We start from the raw sequence: 15,778 nt of genomic DNA on the forward strand, positions 1-15,778 counted from the left end.
TATAATCCTTATATTTAACACTACTCAACCAGTAGAAGCGATTTGGCTTGTGAGGCTATTTTTTAAACTTTCACTCAATCGCCTATTGGCTACTGCAAAACACATAATCAATAATAATAATAATAGTACTCAACCGAGCAAAGATCTAAATATACACGTGCAACTCAACTCACAGGAACACACAATGTGGTAACATTTAAACACACACACACTTCCTCATGGAGCAAACAAAATCAATATTTAATTTAAGCAGCTCCGCCATGAAGTCAATAGCATTTAGACTTGCAAACACAAACATGCACACACCAACTGTTCAGCAATAACTCTGTCTTGACGACTGCAGGTGATATCTACTATGAGCCACAGGCATGACTACTGCACACCCTCTTTCTAAATCAATTGATTGAAGTCACAGATTTTTATTTCCGTTTCTATCATTATGGATTTCTATATCAAATTCTTATAGGGCTAGTTCCACATAATTTTAGATGCCTTTGTTAGGCTGGAATAGTGGTTCTAAAACTGGGGTGTGTACAGTCATAACGGGCAGTGGGGCGAGGTTAAGACCGTTAAGGCATGCACATGAGACATGTTGCACTGATCGCAAATCATGGACACATTTGTGGATGCAGTAGCAGGCATGTTTTTAGTTATTGTTGACATATTTTTTTTTATTTTGCCTCCTCAGATTTAACAAAATTACTAACTTGTCAATTGATAAGGAACTTGTTAATTACTAAAATGTATATTGTTTGGACTCTGGGTCCTCTGAAAAACAAGCTCTACCTTCTTTATTTAAAAAAAAGACAAAAGCTCAAATGAATAATTATTATATTAATTATTCATTTAATAAAATATTGTATGTGTGTACTCATGTATGATTAAGATGTGAATGGAAGTTATATTTTGAAGGGGGTGGGAGGTGAGGGGTGGAGTTTGAGAGCCACTGGGCTAGAATGATTAAAACAACAAAAGCACAATCTGGTTCACCCTGTTTTAGTTTTTACAATTGTTATGTAGCAAATTTATATGAGAAAAGGCCACCTACAGTAAGTATAGTGTGCAGTATCCTAATGCTGTATGTCTTTGTAGAGCTGCAACCATACTGACCCACATGCAGGCCTCTGGCAGATTAACAGCAGCACACATGCACTGACACGCACTCAAGCATGTGCGCTTGCCTGCACACACACACACACACACACAGAAAACAATGGGCTTGTTCTTCTGCAGTCCATCAGCAAGGAGTAACAGTTGATATTATATGGTTATCAGTGTCAGCAGAGTCACAACAGCACAAACAAGCACAGAGACATTCAGAGGAGCTGACCAGTAGAAGATAGGAGCTAAAGAGGGACGTTTGTGGGCCCAGAGGGCAGCGCTGTATTTTCAGCACTCTGGGTGAGCCTGGGGCAGATGGGTTGCCCTGTAACAAATCTAAAACCAACCTGTCACAGCAGGAAAATGTCTCTTCTGTCCTAATCTACTTCTCTTCTTAACAAACACTTATCTTTTGTAGAAGTTACATACCTACTCATACAGTACGCCACATCTAACATCTCTAATAGCAAAAGAAAATAAAGTAATAAATCAACCCAGCAAGCAAATAAGATTGTTGCAATTGGTCACTTACATATAAACCCCTTGAAAGTATTTCGTTGGATGATCTTTCACCTCCTTCCTTACCAAGACTGAGTATGTAACAAGTAATATTTGTCAGCTGATTATGGGTGTGGATCTTGCAAGAGTCAAAATCCTTTTTTTTTAACAGTGATTTATGTAGTAAATGCCACCATGTGGGAGCAGCACTAAGAACAAAAACAAAACAGGTCTGTCATTCAGGTAGAAATATGGCTTTTTTGGATTAAAAAGAGAAAACATTCTTTAATCTCCATTAGGCTTTTAGAAATTTAGCAGCTCTGTGGTTTAGTGACTAAGAAAATAATATTGTTGTCTGAAATTACAGACATTCTAGGTTTCAGCATTACTACTACTTTACTGGTAGGTCTGATGGGTAATGGCTTATATTATGTAAATGTAGGCAGTACTCCTGCTTTTGCCCTGCACCAAGTTAGGTTCACAGCATGAGTTAATCAAGTGCACAACACAGTGGCTGCCTGCAGCTTGTGGGAAGTAAGGCTGAGTCAAAGTCAGAGAACAAGTATCCCTCTACAGAGATCAGGTGCAACTTGGCCACACCACAATGCACACACTCAATATCTTACTTTTACTCAAACTGCAAAATAGTCATATTCTTTTCGAGGCTAAATTATAAAAAAAAAAGCACACAAGAAAAATGGTAGAGAAACTTCAGATGACAGTGAAATTTTACAAAACCAACAGCAGTACAAGCCAGAGGGAGAAGCCAAGACACACTCACCAACAAACAATGTGAAACACGGCAAAAAAGAAAAAAAAAAAGAAAAAAAAGGTATTAACATTTATTCCAGGTCATAGTAAGGGGAGACATCTGTGTTTTAGTGAGTCAAACAATCGTTTCTCCATGAGTCAGCAGAATTTAGACATATTCCCCTTCCTTCTATGGAGGGTGAGGGGGGGATGGGCAAGCAGTTTGGCTGTCACCATGGAAACTATGTCTCTTCCTGTTGGGTCATATCTCAGACAGAAACAGATGCTGTGAGCAACATATGGAACACCGCTCAGTTACAAAGAAGGTAATTGTTGGAGCTAAGCAGAAGGGTGTATATGGTTACTCTGTGCCACCAGGCAAGCTGCTGACTTGTTTCTCTTCTGATGTTCAAGGTGACTTTTAAAGCTTTGCACCATCCATGAACATAATCTGTTTTTGTAAGTAAACCAAACTTGATAGGCTTGCAACATGCATTGGTATTGTATATATCTGCATGAGGGATATACATTGCATTTTTAAGTTTTGGTAGTGCTGAATTCAATCATCCTTAAGCATGATTTCAAAAACAACATCTATAGTAACAGCATGTATTTACAATGGCCCATACATTGCTTTTCCTGTCTTCCTCTCTTACGAAGTATGACTAAGATTTTAATGGGGTCTCTAACAGTTTCATTATTGTCAACGACATGCACTCAGATACTGACTTACATAAGGTTATCTTTAAATATACATTATTTAATTCATACAATGATAGAAAGAACTGATCATGCAAAGTGGTGACAGTCATCCCCACTTCAGCATCTGCGGTCTTTATTATATTCTGATGAGGGTTGCAAAGGGGTGGAAAATTCCCAGTAAATTTCCAGAAACCTTCCATGGGCTTAGTGGGCTTGTTAGTCAGTTTCACACTAACTACCATCAATCACTGAGATCATCACCTACTGGCACAACTCTAATTCCCCAGCTGCTGAATACTGGACTAAATCCTATTTCCTTATCATTAAGCCAGCAGAAACAGTGTCCAATCCAACTGAGACACAGCTGACTGTGAGAAAGGCTCTGACAGTTCTGTGTGCAGTCTTAACATACTGATTCCTTTGCTTTGAATTGCCGTGCCGTGCTACCTACAATTTCACAATCTCCTACCAGCAAAGTTGTCCATGGTGAGTCAAAGTACTGTGACACATGTAATGTCAATGAATGACAGGCAGCAAAAACCAATGTCTATAAACAGACACACACATCAAAATGTAATACTCAAAAACAACACATGAAACACGCACACAAGGCTTATGTGTTTATGTTGGCCTTTGGCTGTTTCCAGCCCTAGAGTGAGAAGGGAACTGGCAAGACTCCCTGGTGGCACTGGCTGACCCACTTCAATGGAACTCTATCCCTAATGTGACCCACTGGAAGGCCAGAAGACACACGCATGCACACACAAACACATGCACAACTGTAACTGCAAGGCCAAAAGAGAAAAAACTGCTTAATGCCGCTGATAGCTATCTCTCGCTCTCATCCCCCTGTTTTCCGTTTCTCTCACTTTGTCTGAAGATCAACCATTTAGGCCACTGCTATCTGATCTCACTAAACACACTACAACATCCTGAATGATTTTCTGTAAGGTCAACAAGGCAACTCTTAAATTAATTGATTGTTTAATGTGAGAAAGACAACAAAGAAGTAGCGCACCTAAGATGCTTCACTTAGAAAAAAGGGTCCTATAAATAAGTAAAAGTATGTTGCTTACCCCTAAAATAGATTGCATTTTATTTCATTTCATATAACACCTTTCAAAACAAAGTTACAAAGTGCTTTACATGACTAAATGAGTAACAAAAGGGAAAATATAGACATAATTAAAAGCAATTTGGAGATCACACAGAATAAAGGGGACATATTATGCAAAATCAACTTTTTAACCATTTCACTTATATTTGGGACTCTGGAGGCCCAACCAGTCGCCAAAGTGTGGAAAAAGAATACTCAGTCATGTTTTCGTGGTCCCCCTTAGTGTAAGTATAGGCGATAAAACATGCAATGTTGAATTCCCTGCGCTTATGACGGCAGCATGCGCATTTCACCGCGAATGTTACCACCCCACCAGTAAGTTTACCTCGAGAGCTCCACCTTAGCTCCACCTTGTCCCTGCGAGAGTGCAGGCGACGGAGGAAGAGCGGTATTATGTCAACGCGGAGGGACATGTGTGCTGTTCGTGGCTGCACAGTGGAGCACAGTGTTTCACACAAACTTCCAGCCTCAGAGGATTTTATATATAAAGCTAATGTGCTGGATAAAGTCAGCAAACGTGTGTTCGTGTGTTCGCACCACTTCGCATCAGACTGCGGCCAGCAGTCGCCGTATTTAGTCAGCGACCGTATTTCACCGACGTACAAACACACACATTTTTAAGAAAAGGTCAAATAGAGCTCATAACTGACCATTCGGACACGTCCTAATTAAAAATATTTGTTCAGTACGTCCTCCATGACCGGAGCACAGACTCAGTCTGATACAGTCACATACAGCGGCAGTTTATGCAGCTTGCCACTCGCCGCTGGCGATCAGCGGTGCTGTCCCTAAGTGTTTTTAACTGATTTACAGTTCGGCACTGTTCGGCTTGATCCTTGTGTCGGAGGTCTCTTCCTGTGACGGCACTCTCGCTGTTTTCCGCGCACGCTGCCATGTTGATATTTTCAGAGAACTAGTGGGGGGAGGGGGAGAGGAATGGAGTGGAGGGAACAGGAGCTGAGCGAGTGAGCGCTGTAAAAAGGACAAATCAGAAACCCCCTGGAAGAAGTGGGTGTGTGTTTGCCTGTGTCTCATTTACATATAAAGGGACCATTCACAAAACCGAGCGTTCTGAAAGGGGCGGTTTTGGCAGGGTTATTGAACTTCTATGGTGCTTCATCCTCATGGTATTTTGACCAAAGCATGTTCATGTTCAATGTTCATTTGGACACCAGGGAACTATTTTAACTTGGGGAAATAGGGTATAATATGTCTCCTTTAAGGGAGAAATATAAGAGTAAAATTCCTACACTGACAGAACTCCACTAATAAGTGGAGCTTTGAGTAATACCGACATATTATCCATACAAATAGATGCAAAGTGCCGGGATAAATTGTTGTGTTTTCACCAATAGCCCATTCCCAGTGGTTAAATTACCTGTTGTTGTACCATGTTGTTGTAACTAGTGGGAATGAGTTTAATTGACATTCTCTCCCAGGTCAACTGACTCTATAATACAGCTGGGTTTTCAGTCACCTCCTGTTGCAGTTGGCATCAGTGGGAATGTAACACTTGATTGAAAACACTCATTTCTTAGTTGTCTGCTCTATTTCTACCAAAGATACACCATTTCTGCTGCAACATGGATTCATCTTCCGCCTGTTAGCCCAGCCATTATTTTAATCAAAAAGACAAGTATAAAGTAAACTTAGCAAATGTTACATTTCACCAGCTACAAGAGATGTAACAGCAGTGGGATCTCTTGTTTCTTGATTTAACGATTCCAAGGTCAGGGTGTTCATCATGTGTGGCTGCATTTTGTTCTGCAAGTAACTATTATGTTTAGGGAATATTAATTATTTTTTTTCCACTTGCTTGTTTTGTCTGACCAACCCCATGTTTGTTTGCTAAATCACTTTCTTAGCTTTGCAGGATTTCTACAACTGACTGACCAATTGTTTAAACAGTTGTGCCATTTGTTTCAAACAATTGTTCACTCACTATACAAGTTCAGATAAGTTTAACAACATCAGGTGTACAACTACAAAAGCTTCAGCTTATATTTACCAAGCTTTGAAGCTAAAAATAAAAAACACAAAACACTGAGAGAGTGCTCTGCTCTCAAGTTTCGTTGGGTGCACAGGCCTGATGGTTTACTGTCTATTTACAAAAGCAATGACAGCACAGCAAAACAGGGTTACTGATTTTACGGGGACAGGAAGGCTTGTATAAGCTGTTCTAGCATTTTGTGTACTGAATGTACATGCACATTCAGCCTGTTTATGTGCATGATGTGTGTGTTTGCATGTGTATCTGATCCGGTCATAGTTTGGAAGAAGGAACAATGGCATTCCTGTGCTCTGAGCTCCAGGTGGCTGTGGAAATCCAATCCCAAACCGAGCCTCGCTGGCATACAGAGTGCCGGGAACGCCGAATACTGCTGCCTCCCTCCAGAGACATGAGCCAGAATAGAGCTATTGTTCCAGACTAGCTCAGGGAGCAATAAATGCACCAGAGTCACCCTTGATGACAAACAGACACACTAAATAATAATATACACACTGGGTGGATATCTTTCACTTTCAATTGTATACACCTTGTAGCAACATCAAGAGGAAAAAATAAATGATCTATGACTTAAAGACAGAAATTGATAAAGTATCTCAGATGCATTTGTGCACTGCACATGCTTTATAACTGGGAATTTCGTAATGATTATTCCAACTACAATCCAAAGCATTATGATGACTATAAACAACTCTATTACCAGTATTATTTATTATTCAGCCAATTATGACAAGTTGTGCATTTTAGTTCTCAGAAATGTGATAAATGTTTCTGAGTCAATTTGTTGTTTTTGATGACTGTTTCATATGTTAAATATTTAATTTAGACATAATACTGTATATAAATGCAGCCTGTAGCAAAGCGGAAAGAGAAATTGGCTTGTGACCTAAGGGTTGCCAATTCGTGACCAGGCCAAGGGCTGGGGTATCCCTAAGTAAGCTTACTGAGCCTCAATGTTCATTGTTAATTGGACACTTGACCCCAGCCACAGTGGGCCACATCTAGTGTACTCCTTTTGCTGGTGCTAGCCCGTATAAATGGGAGGCTTGTGCCAGCATCCGGCATAAAAAAATTCTGTCAAATCAAATGTGCGGATCATTTGCTGCGGTGATCCCTAGAGGGGAAGCAGCTAAAAGACCCAAAAATAAGTATATAAATGCACTGCAGTGCTGACAAAAGATGGAGATTGTTTGGTTACTTAAGATTAGTAATTTTTTTTCAGTAAGCGGTTATATTTTTCAGATGAAAGAAAAAAGAAAATCTGGCAAATATGTGGGCCAGTAATATTGGCTTATTGGTCATTGGCTGCCCTGATTTCAGAAACTCCACATCGGCCACAGAAAAACCCATATTGGTCGACCTCTAATTAGCAGGGAGTGCCATTCTCTTCTTAGAAGAAGAATCTAATTTGATTGTAATTCAAATAACCTCTAATTATTAATTCAACAAAGTGACCAAACCACAGACATTCACTTGACTTTACTCTTATTTTAAATGTACTGTCATATGTGTTTTTATTGTGGGTTTAGGTCTTTTTCATAGTGTACACAGTGTTGTTTTGCTGTCAATTTTCCACCTCCGTGGAAAATAAAGACTTTTTTATTCTAATAACATGATCCTTTAGAGTGGCAAAAATGAAAATCAAAGTGACTCTCAATGGAAAAATGGAAAAACCTGTTCAATGCACACACTGAGCAGGAAACGCATCATGTTCGACTCTACGGCCTTGAAATGAGGAACATGATTCATTTCCTTTCTGTGCTAGACAGACATGCCTTAACACAGGACTGAGTTCAGAAACACAACACTGAGAAAAGCTCCTAAGCATGACACATGCAACCCAGGTCAGGAGATCCCTTACAGTCGGGCACCTACAGACCAATGCTACAGGTAGCCCAAAGGTTCAGCAGCTTCCCTCCAGCAGCACAGCTAATTCTCCTACTGAAACACACAATCAATAGCACACACACACTGGGGATAAATAATAAATGCCCTTCTTTCCTCTCACTTTGAGAAACACGACAGATTAATTTAACTGGTACCCCGGCAATCCTACAACTTCATTTGCTCTTCTCCACAACTGTTGCTTCCTGAAGGATAGATATTGAAACCATTTTCTCATTTCTCAAGATAATTATAGCACTGTTAATGTTCACTCATGCCTTCTCTATTCTGTCACTCTCTCTAAGACTCCTCTCTGCACAGGCTTACACATATGAAACTTAGCACCCACAAGCTTCAACCAAAACCATAAAAAACATCTCTAAATGACTGAATTACATTAAATGGGTTTAGCCAGTTTCACAGAGGAGAAAAGGGTCCACAAAATGGAGGTAAGAGGAATCCTTGTGGTTCCTAGTTTTAGTTTTATGTCCTTATTTTGTATCTGATAAAGTCTGCGGCCAGGCTGGGACACACTTCCCTAAAAGTCAGCTGACGTTTACTCTACAGAACCATCACCAGTGTTTGCAGAGCCCTGCTGACAGCTTTATAGACTGCAGCATGTTGAATCAACATTGCTGTTAATCAATGACATCTTCGCAGTGATGATAAGTATATCTGTCTGCATCATGACTCGGTGAAAAGAGTATTCACTGCTACCAAATAGGTTTTACATGATCCCTCTTTCAATGACAAATACAGACTACCGCCACATACTGGTCAAGCAAGTCATTTGGGCAGTTTGAGAAGGGGCCCTCAAAATCAACAGCACAAGATGGAAGAAATTGATTAATTGTGGTGTCTAGATAATATTCTATTTCTTTATTAGCATCAAGCCAAGTATGGGAAACCTTGAAAAGCAGCTGTACATTGTCATGGATAAGTCCATACTTTCCTTGGACCACAGCATTCTATAAAGTCACGCAAACATTCTCAATCTCACATTCCAGTAGCAACTTTTTCTTAGTAAGAGTTCACCCCCATGTGTATGTCTCTGTATTCATTTAGTGGCGGGTTGTGCAGGTGCGGGTACCAGCGGACATTCTCACAAAGCCTCTCTAAAAGTTATTGTCATCTTCGAAGTTGTCAAGCACTGAAACAAGAGCGTGTCACAGAATGGACCATGTGGTCATAAAACATTGGAGTAATTAGAATAAGATTATAATAAGAATTTAATTAAATTAAAATTAGAGTGATGTGTGACATTATGTATGTCAGCATATTGTTCACACGTACCATCTTAGACATGGACAAATGATGACATTTATGTTATAGGGACCATGATGGACCTATAATATAGTATAAAAAATGACTCTGACATGAGAGGTGCCTCTTATAACCAAGTTTAGTTGTTCCTCATTCATCTTCTCGTGGGAAAACATGACCTAAATGACTGAGAATCTTCCCAAGCGTCAAGCTAAACTAAATCATCTGACCTACATTAGGATATAGGAGACACTACAGGCACCAAGCAGGGGTTAAAAGCCGAGTGCAGTCCAGGTCGTGATGCAACACTGGAGCTTTGAAACAGATGAGGACGAGGACATCCACAATACATTATGGTCCACTGTGAACATGAAGTGTCCCGGGTCTCTTTGTTAATTTCCTCATCACATTCCCGGCTGCAGTCATATGCGGCAAGTGATATATAACGTGAACTCGGCAGTGGCCCATTCAACATAACCCGACATTTCATGACCGTAAAAGTATTTCGGTGCTTCATTGTCAACAAAACCGGTATAGTACTATTGATCTAGAAAAGTAACAGTAGTTAGCGTCCAGTTAACCACGAAGTAGAAATACATTTTGAGCGTTTTACAGCGAGTCGCATCACGTCTCCGTTGCTTGGCTGCTTCTGTCAACAAGAACTGCTACAGCGTCAGCCCGCTGCTGCCACTGGATAACGTTACTCCCTCAGCGACCAGAAACAAGCCAGCAGTTGATAATACGTGACCGAAAAAAGACGACACAATGTCTTCACATATAGTTCTCTCTTACCTGGAATGACGAAGCTCTTGAATTTGCCTTTATGGCGCAAGAGACCGCAGACAGAAAACTGACGCCAGTAAGTGTCACAGCTAAATTAGCGGGCTAGCTAGCTTAGCGAGCTAGCGATTGTGGTGGAGGGAGGGAGAAGGGGGTGAGGGGGTGAGGTCCTCTCTGCGTGTCGTCGAGACAAATCAGCTAAAAAAAAAAAAATCCGAGCCCCCGATGATGTCTGGTTCACACTGACCGCGACTCCAGGAGCACCGTTAAGTGTCAAAAAACGGATTCAGAGCAGAGGATGTATCCATGTGATAAGACCGTGAATGAGGATGTCGGCTCGGTCAGAAGCAGCAGCTGTGCGATGTGAGCTCCCCCTCTCTACGGACGGACGTGCTGCCTCTGCCTGCCTCTGTGTGACTCTGACTGACTGAGGAGGGAGAAAGAGGAGCTCGGCTGTTGCCGCCGCTGCTGCTGCTGTGGCTGTGTGAAGCACAGACAGCATCACGGCTCATCCCTTCCTTCGCCACCTCAACCCGGAAGAAATACTCGAACTGAGCCCACCCCGCTTTACATAATCAGAACATGTTACAGCTGCATGCACATGTGTGAACATCTGCACCCTCTCACCATTATCAATGTGCTCCAATTTGGTTCTAAAATGATACCAAACCGCATGGTAATACTATAAAGGGGGCAAACTCATAGGTATATAAACCGCCCAGGATTAAAGGGTAAAACGACTTGACACTTGTGGCCCAGTGGTTTTCAGTAGGGCTGCAGGAAGAAAACCGTTAAAGTGACCGTTATCTCAAACGTCGGTTTATCAGTGTGCTGCTATCCTGGGTTTGAAAAGACATGTTTCACTTTTCAAGGATGTTCATCTAAAGGCTCAAATTTGTGCTGTGTCATATTTTGAGAGGCTCTGCTTATTTTATTTCATCTTATGACAGCCCTAGCTCAGCAAACACAGAGTATGCACAGCTAAAAACTTAATTTTCCACATGCCCCAAGTGTATTTATTTAAATATAGCTAAATGTATCAGTTAGCATAAAAAAACATTATGTTTCCCATGTCATTGAGATAACTTTCAAACTGAGTGACTGACATGTGGGGGCATTGATTTTGGAAATATGACTCTTGGGTGATTGTCTTAAGAAATGTATCATTTGATTTTGGTGTAAGGAAATCAATACTGTCAAATCAATATGTGTAGAATTGGGCAGCCCATGGCCAAGTAAAAAAGGAACTGTGCTTGTAACTGGATGGTCACCAGTTTAAATCCCAGGAAGGGTGAAGGGCCTGGTGCCCCTGAGCAAGGCACCCAATCCCCTGCTGGCACCAAACGACTGGTATGTTATTCTTGCATCATAAACCAAATATCGTAATACATCACAAGAGCATATTGTGTCAGTTTCCGAAGTTCCCCTGTGGCCCACTGGTGGAGCTTAGGGGTATTGCAGGTGGTCTTAAGAAAGAGCCATTACAATAATTCTCCAAATATATGTCAAATAAAATATGGTGTCTCATTTGATTATTCACATTTTAGTGATATATGTTGTGTTTATCTGTAAACACAATGTGGCCTCTCACTTAAAATGTTCATTGCAGTTATTCTGATATCATTGCGATTTTGGTCATTTAAGATTGTTCATTGTTATCCATGGGAGATTTGCAGGATGTCTTGGGATCTCAAATACCTGAAGTATGAGAAGCTCTGTTGAAGGGTATACAAAGAGCGTTGTATTGAGTTGAACTGCACAGAGAACAGCTATTGTGTTATCACTTGTCAGGGATAATAAGTGAACACAAATCACACCAGGGATCAGGTGTCAGAATAAAGCAAAATCAGCTTAAGTCAAACAAGAAACAATCAGTCTGCATTTGCATTAGGCCCATAATTCTAAATAACACATTATAATTCACCTTACACACTGGAATTATTATACTGTACATGATCCTGCTGATTCACAATTACAAGACTGGAATTACAGTAAGCACTTAGGAAAAATGTATAGATTTATTATTCAATATGAGTTACTTAGTAATCAGAAAAACACATACAGCTAAAATTCAGCAAATCATAAAGCCCTATGCAGATTCTTGCTATCCACATTTTTACATGGATCTGATAGTGTTGCGTTTTAGTGAAGACCTCAGAGGTTTTATGAGTCAGTTTAACAACATAACAACAAAAGGTGGCACTTTAAACCTCAGGGAAGTGGCTGCTTTTCATTAAGAAATCAGGATTTTTAACTCACCAGTAGAAGTCACAGACAGTATTGAGTCTAAACACCACTGACGTTGACTTTGCTGTGGAGCTGATCGAGTGATACCACACGAGCCAGACAAGTTGTCTACTTGACTCAGAATGAACTGCAGCTCATCTTTTACAGTCATCTTTCACTGATTACAAAAACAGAATATGAAAAGTGGCTCTGATTACCAACATTTTTGCCCTAGTTTTAAGTTATCTACTAATCTTTCTCCGGAACTCTTCAGACTGTAATAATCAAAGCGGGTCCATGTTACCAAATCAGTTTTCATATCAGAGGAAATGTTTTAACATTTAAGAGAAAACATTACCTTGTTAACTGTCTGACAACAAGAATATTCCTGTGTTACTGAACACATTAAGGTAATAAAATCAGCCAGTTCAGTATGTCAGAGCTTTGACTGTATTCATTTGCTTCTGCTTCCAAACGTATCAATTCAGGCTGACCCCAGATCCAATAAATGCTTTGACATACAGTGCTGTACATTTAAAATAGGAAAAAGAAATGGAGTTGCAAAGAAAATGCTCTCCTCTTTTACACTGCAGGTGAAATGTTCATGGCAAATGGGAGACTCTCAGTTCCAGGAAGCTATAAACACGATGTCGACAGTATTACTCACTATTACCTGTTCCATCGGGGGAGAGTTTAAATGTCTTCACTGCAGGTATAACCTATTTTATGTTGCAATTTATTACCAGAATAACCGAACCACTTGGGAGTGCTCAGACTATTGTTCCTGCCCAGGCAGAGTTGATAGCCTGATTCTGCCAATTCATTTTCTTCAGTTGATACCCATTTATTGACCGTTCATTCATGCAGGTGGTAAATTCTGTTTTTGACTGGCAATGCAGTTCTCAGTGTAATTGTGAGAAAGATTCACTGTGGCCAATATCTGATGCGCAAGATGTGGTGCCAGTCCACTTTCTCTGAGTTACACATACAAATTGGTTTGTGTCGGCGTCGCTGCCATCTCCTGAATAAATTCAGTGGTTAGCTGTGTGTCACTTTTATGACTCAAATTTCTACCTGTGCAGACAAAAATATCACTGCTTCAACTTGATGAGATGTGAATAGCTACACTTCTAGGTCAGTTCATGCACATTGTATTCAGAGAGCACAGGGAGTGATTAAATATGTGATACACACAGCCTATTTGCATTCTCCCTCGACAAGCCTGACACCTTGTATTAGTCATTAAACATCTGTCTTTTTTGTTGCTTCTAATTTTATCTATGGAAGAAACAAACCTACAGTATGTGCACCAAATTTTGACCTCCTTGTTCAACCTCATTGGCCCTCATTTAACAGTTTTTTTGGTGTGACATAAATAAACATTATGTGTTTTAAATCAAAAGGTGAAACACTACTTTATCACATGCACATTTCCCTTTTTGTAAGTCACAGACTTCCAATACACATGCGTGCATCCACACACATGAAGTATCCATTCCCATTACATACACTGACACATATCCAACACCAGTCAATGGCTTGCTGACACAGGTCAATATGTTGTTCTCCAGGCGATGGCTTACATGTTTGTTTGGCATACTGCACCCAGAGTCACTGGAGCATAACAATCCACCAGCTGGTTTACGTAATCCTCTTTTAAATGACATCCCTTTGTGCTACGAGTATATGTGTGTGTGTCAAGTTGAAGATGAAACAGTTTGTCCGTGACCTTTGAAGCAACAGGACAGTTCCAACAAGTGTGTGACAGACAGCGGAGAACAGCTGTGTACTTTCATGTCACTGGTTTTTGAATGTGCCACTCCAGCCTGCTGTCCTCCAGATACAGTAAATGATGTGTTCATGAGGAAAGGGTTGTGCGAAGCCCAACAGTTAGAGCTCATAGTGTAACTTCACCTATGAAACATTGATATCTGTTTGCAATTGAGCTCACACACAGCCTCTACTTTATTCATGTAGCTGGCAGTAGCAGAATGCCAAATGATGAAATATGAATGAAGTATTTGGAAAGAATCAGCATTTCCCCCTGCAAATGTGGTCCTCTACTCACAATAAGACAGGACATGGACAGAAAAGTCGCAGTGTGTGTGTGTGTGTGTGTGTAATATATATACCCCTCCACACATTACACAAGCCTCCCTCAGCTCAGACAGCACTGTGTTGAATTTGGATTCGGTATATCTGTTGTGTGTGTGTGTGTGTGTGTGTGTGTGTGTGTGGATGTGTGGATGCTGACAGGGTGCTCCTTAGTGGGCAAGTGCAGACTGATGGATAAGCTAGAGGCACTTTCACCTGAAAGGTGTTTGTGCAAATCACTGTGACTGAGAGACAAGAGGATTACCATGTACACCCCAAGGCATGGGAAACTACTTTAATCAACCAGCAGATAACCGTGGGCACTTCAGCCTGCAGTTATGCTGACTGTCAGGATTCATTTAACTTTACCAGAACTACTTTATAGTTTCCTGTAGGGGGATTGTTTGAAAGTTACATCAGCCACAGGCCAGGTCATATAGTTTTGTTTTCTGCTGTGGTATCGAAAATCAATTAAAACTTGTACAAAGCAATACATGTCAAACAGTAATTTGGTGCACTGTATTGATTTAAATTATTATGTTGGTCGGAATTACAATCTTTCATGTTAATCCCACATAATGTGTTTTGCTGTCTATTATATATCTAACCTGACAAGTGTGTAGGACTTTCCTCTAAGTTGTATGTTTCCTCCTTGTACATGAGCCTTTTCCCCTTGTTTATGTACTTTCTGTCAAGTATGCTTTATGTTCTATTGTCATGTCCACCCTTTCTACTGGGAAATGCCAGGAAAGAGGGGCTCCACACATGTCTTACTGGTGTTTTTTCCCTTTCCGTGAGAAATTAAATAAAGACCAAATCCTAAAGTCTGTTTTGGTCTGGACCTTGCTTCTACTACACAACACAACACAACACAACACAGAGTACGTCTGAACCTGTGGGATAGGACCCTGCAAATGACTAATCTGAACTGAATGAGAATTAGATTTTATTTCATCTCCTTGAGTTCTACAACCTTCAGATTCATAGACATGTTTTTGGTTACTCTTAGGATCACTCTTTTCACCATATTATATCTGTGTATCTGCATTTGTATGCCTAATTTACTTTGAATTTTGCACAAGACCGCGCACTTTTCGTTTCAGTAAAAGTCCTTTTTCTTACAGTAAGACAGTGACTAGATATCAAAGTGCAGGGCACCCACTGAAACACATGGTGGCAGCAACACGCTATTTACTGAAATGTGTGTATCAGATAACATTCTAGAAACTTTAATGTCATTGTCAATGTAACTGGTAATGAGACATTTTAATGTGTGTATAAGCTGTTAATAAACTTTTTAATTTGTACGTCTATTTTTAAGTTTGACCTGCAATTGCTTCGCCGGAAGTGAAACA

At 40.4% G+C, this 15,778-nt stretch overlaps 1 protein-coding gene across 1 annotated transcript in view; it reads right to left on the bottom strand.

Moving 5' to 3' along the window:
* The window catches only part of galnt1 (UDP-N-acetyl-alpha-D-galactosamine:polypeptide N-acetylgalactosaminyltransferase 1), a 39,820-nt gene extending 29,177 nt beyond the window's left edge, over positions 1-10,643 (bottom strand). The window contains exon 1 of the mRNA XM_058648239.1: positions 10,116-10,643. The gene's annotated coding sequence lies outside the window, so the exon portion shown is untranslated. The remainder of the gene's footprint in view (positions 1-10,115) is intronic.
* Positions 10,644-15,778: the final 5,135 nt, after the last annotated feature.

The sequence above is a fragment of the Solea solea genome, chromosome 13 (assembly GCF_958295425.1).
Source record: "Solea solea chromosome 13, fSolSol10.1, whole genome shotgun sequence".
Lineage (NCBI taxonomy): Eukaryota > Metazoa > Chordata > Actinopteri > Pleuronectiformes > Soleidae > Solea > Solea solea.